Below are 5273 nucleotides of genomic sequence, written 5' to 3' on the forward strand. Positions count from 1 at the left end.
GGGAGCTGCACCAATAGCTCGTGCTCCATACAGACTCGCACCTAGCGAAATGAAGGAACTTCAGAGCCAATTACAAGAACTTTTAGAGCGTGGTTTCATTCGACCAAGCACATCACCGTGGGGAGCTCCTGTTTTGTTTGTCAAGAAGAAAGATGGTACATTCAGGTTGTGTATTGACTACCGAGAGTTGAACAAACTTACCATCAAGAACCGCTACCCACTACCGAGAATCGACGACTTATTTGATCAACTACAAGGCTCGTCTGTTTATTCGAAGATCGATTTACGTTCTGGATATCATCAAATGCGGGTGAAGGAGGATGATATTCCAAAGACTGCTTTTAGGACACGTTACGGTCATTACGAGTTTATGGTTATGCCGTTTGGATTGACTAACGCACCAGCTGTGTTCATAGACCTCATGAACAGAGTGTGTGGGCCATATCTTGACAAGTTTGTCATTGTTTTCATCGATGACATACTTATTTACTCGAAGAATGATCAAGAGCATGAAGAACATTTGAGAAAAGTGCTAGAGTTGCTGAGAAAAGAAAAACTGTACGCTAAGTTTTCAAAGTGTGCATTTTGGTTGGAAGAAGTTCAATTCCTCGTTCACATAGTGAACAAAGAAGGTATTCAGGTGGATCCAGCAAAGATCGAAACCGTTGAAAAGTGGGAAACCCCGAAAACTCCGAAACACATACGCCAGTTTTTAGGACTAGCGGGTTACTACAGAAGGTTCATCCAAGACTTTTCCAGAATAGCAAAACCCTTGACTGCACTAACGCATAAAGGGAAGAAATTTGAATGGAAAGATGAACAAGAGAAAGCGTTTCAATTGTTAAAGAAAAAGTTAACTACGGCACCTATATTGTCATTACCTGAAGGGAATGATGATTTTGTGATATATTGTGACACCTCAAAGCAAGGTCTCGGTTGTGTATTAATGCAACGAATGAAAGTAATTGCTTATGCGTCTAGACAATTGAAGATTCACGAACAGAATTATACGACGCATGATTTGAAATTAGGCGCGGTTGTTTTTGCATTAAAGACTTGGAGGCACTACTTATATGGGGTCAAAAGTATTATATATACCGACCACAAAAGTCTTCAACACATATTTAATCAGAAACAACTGAATATGAGGCAGTGTAGGTGGATTGAATTGTTGAATAATTACGACTTTGAGATTCGTTACCACCCGGGGAAGGCAAATGTGGTAGCCGACGCCTTGAGCAGAAAGGACAGAGAACCCATTCGAGTAAAATCTATGAATATAATGATTCACACTAACCTTACTACTCAAATAAAGGAGGCACAACAAGGAGTTTTAAAAGAGGGAAATTTAAAGGATGAAATACCCAAAGGATCGGAGAAGCATCTTAATATTCGGGAAGATGGAACCCGGTATAGGACTGAAAGAATTTGGGTACCAAAATTTGGAGATATGAGAGAAATGGTACTTAGAGAAGCTCATAAAACCAGATACTCAATACATCCTGAAACGGGGAAGATGTACAAGGATCTTAAGAAACATTTTTGGTGGCTAGGTATGAAAGCCGATATTGCTAAATATGTAGGAGAATGTTTGACGTGTTCTAAGGTCAAAGCTGAACATCAGAAACCATCATGTCTACTACAACAACCTGAAATCCCGGAATGGAAATGGGAAAACATTACCATGGATTTCATTACTAAATTGCCAAGGACTGCAAGTGGTTATGATACTATTTGGGTAATAGTTGATCGTCTCACCAAGTCAGCACACTTCCTGCCAATAAGAGAAGATGACAAGATGGAGAAGTTAGCACGACTGTATTTGAAGGAAGTCGTCTCCAGACATGGAATACCAATCTCTATTATCTCTGATAGGGATGGCAGATTTATTTCAAGATTCTGGCAGACATTACAGCAAGCATTGGGAACTCGTCTAGACATGAGTACTGCCTATCATCTACAAACTGATGGGCAGAGCGAAAGGACGATACAAACGCTTGAAGACATGCTACGAGCTTGTGTTATTGATTTCGGAAACAGTTGGGATCGACGTCTACCGTTAGCAGAATTTTCCTACAACAACAGCTACCATTCAAGCATTGAGATGGCGCCGTTTGAAGCACTTTATGGTAGAAAGTGCAGGTCTCCAATTTGTTGGAGTGAAATGGGGGATGGACAGATTACGAGTCCGGAGATAATACAAGAAACTATCGAGAAAATCATCCAAATTCAACAAAGATTGAAAACCGCCCAGAGTCGACAAAAGAGCTACGCGGACAGTAAAAGAAAAGATATAGAGTTTGAAATTAGAGAAATGGTCATGCTTAAGGTTTCACCTTGGAAAGGCGTTGTTCGATTTGGTAAACGGGGGAAACTAAATCCAAGGTACATTGGACCATTCAAGATTATAGATCGTGTCGGACCAGTAGCTTACCAACTGGAGCTACCTCAACAACTCGCGACTGTACATAAAACTTTCCACGTCTCAAATTTGAAGAAATGTTTTGCTAAAGAAGATCTCACTATTCCGTTGGACGAAATCCAAATCAATGAAAAACTTCAATTCATTGAAGAACCCGTCGAAATAATGGATCGTGAGGTTAAGAGACTTAAACAAAATAAGCTACTGTTTGTTAAGGATCGATGGAATGCTCGTAGAGGACCCGAGTTTACCTGGGAGTGTGAAGATCAGATGAAGAAGAAATACCCGCATTTATTTCCAGAAGATACGTCAACACCTCCAACTGCTTAAAATTTCGGGACGAAATTTATTTAACGGGTAGGTACTGTAGTGACCCGAACTTTTCCATGTTTATATATATATTAAATGAAATTATTATTTACATGATTAAGTGTTTCCAACATTTTAAGCAATCAAACTTGTTAAGACTTGATTAATTGAAATAGGTTTCATATAGACAATTGACCACCCAAGTTGACCGGTGATTCACGAACGTTAAAACTTGTAAAAACTATACGATGACATATATATGGTTATATATATAGTTAACATGATTTTATTATAAGTATGTATCTCATTTGGTATTTTAACAATGAGTTATATACATAAAAAAGAGACTATTAATTTAAGAAACTCGAAAACGATATATATAACGATTATCGTTATAACAACGTCTTACTAGGTACATATGAATCATATTAAGATATTGATACACTTGGTTAATTATGTTAAATGATAAGTAAATATATTATTAAGTGTATTAACAATGAAATACATATGTAAAAATAAGACTACTAACTTAATGATTTCGAAACGAGACATATATGTAACGATTATCGTTGTAACGACATTTAACTGTATATATATCATACTAAGATATATTATATATCATAATATCATGATAATATAATAATTTAACATCTCATTTGTTATAATAAACAATGGGTTAACAACATTCAACAAGATCGTTAACCTAAAGGTTTCAAAACAACATTTACATGTAACGACTAACGATGACTTAACGACTCAGTTAAAATGTATATACATGTAGTGTTTTAATATGTATTCATACACTTTTGAAAGACTTCACGACACTTATCAAAATACTTCTACTTAACAAAAATGCTTAGAAATACATCCTCGTTCAGTTTCATCAACAATTCTACTCGTATGCACCCGTATTCGTACTCATACAATACACAGCTTTTAGATGTATGTACTATTGGTATATACACTCCAATGATCAGCTCTTAGCAGCCCATGTGAGTCACCTAACACATGTGGGAACCATCATTTGGCAAGTAGCATGAAATATCTCATAAAATTACAAAAATATGAGTAATCATTCATGACTTATTTACATGAAAACAAAATTACATATCCTTTATATCTAATCCATACACCAACGACCAAAAATACCTACAAACACTTTCATTCTTCAATTTTCTTCATCTAATTGATCGCTATCAAGTTCTATCTTCAAGTTCTAAGTGTTCTTCATAAATTCCAAAAGTTCTAGTTTCATAAAATCAAGAATACTTCCAAGATTGCAAGTTTACTTCCAAGTTTTCTAAATCCATTCCAAGTAATCATCCAAGATCAAGAAACCTTTGTTACTTACAGTAGGTTATCTTTCTAATACAAGGTAATAATCATATTCAAACTTTAATTCAATTTCTATAACTATAACAATCTTATTTCGAGTGGAAATCTTACTTGAAATTGTTTTCGTGTCATGATTCTGCTTCAAGAACTTTCAAGCCATCCAAGGATCCTTTGAAGCTAGATCTATTTTTCTCATTTTCAGTAGGTTTATCCAAGGAACTTGAGGTAGTAATGATGTTCATAACATCATTCGATTCATACATATAAAGCTATCTTATTCAAAGGTTTAAACTTGTAATCACTAGAACATAGTTTAGTTAATTCTAAACTTGTTCGCAAATAAAAGTTAATCCTTCTAACTTGACTTTTAAAATCAACTAAACACATGTTCTATATCTATATGATATGCTAACTTAATGATTTAAAACCTGGAAACACGAAAAACACCGTAAAACCGGATTTACGCCGTCGTAGTAACACCGCGGGCTGTTTTGGGTTAGTTAATTAAAAACTATGATAAACTTTGATTTAAAAGTTGTTATTCTGGGAAAATGATTTTTATTATGAACATGAAACTATATCCAAAAATTATGGTTAAACTCAAAGTGAAAGTATGTTTTCTAAAATGGTCATCTAGACGTCGTTCTTTCGACTGAAATAACTACCTTTACAAAAATGACTTGTAACTTATTTTTCCGACTATAAACCTATACTTTTTCTATTTAGATTCATAAAATAGAGTTCAATATGAAACCATATCAATTTGATTCACTCAAAACGGATTTAAAATGAAGAAGTTATGGGTAAAACAAGATTGAATAATTTTTCTCATTTTAGCTACGTGAAAATTGGTAACAAATCTATTCCAACCATAACTTAATCAACTTGTATTGCATATTATGTAATCTTGAGATACCATAGACACGTATACAATGTTTCGACCTATCATGTCGACACATCTATATATATTTCGGAACAACCATAGACACTCTATATGTGAATGTTGGAGTTAGCTATACAGGGTTGAGGTTGATTCCAAAATATATATAGTTTGAGTTGTGATCAATACTGAGATACGTATACACTGGGTCGTGGATTGATTCAAGATAATATTTATCGATTTATTTCTGTACATCTAACTGTGGACAACTAGTTGTACGTTACTAACGAGGACAGCAGACTTAATAAACTTAAAACATCAAAATAT

The sequence above is a fragment of the Rutidosis leptorrhynchoides genome, chromosome 4, assembly GCF_046630445.1.
Source record: "Rutidosis leptorrhynchoides isolate AG116_Rl617_1_P2 chromosome 4, CSIRO_AGI_Rlap_v1, whole genome shotgun sequence".
NCBI lineage: Eukaryota > Viridiplantae > Streptophyta > Magnoliopsida > Asterales > Asteraceae > Rutidosis > Rutidosis leptorrhynchoides.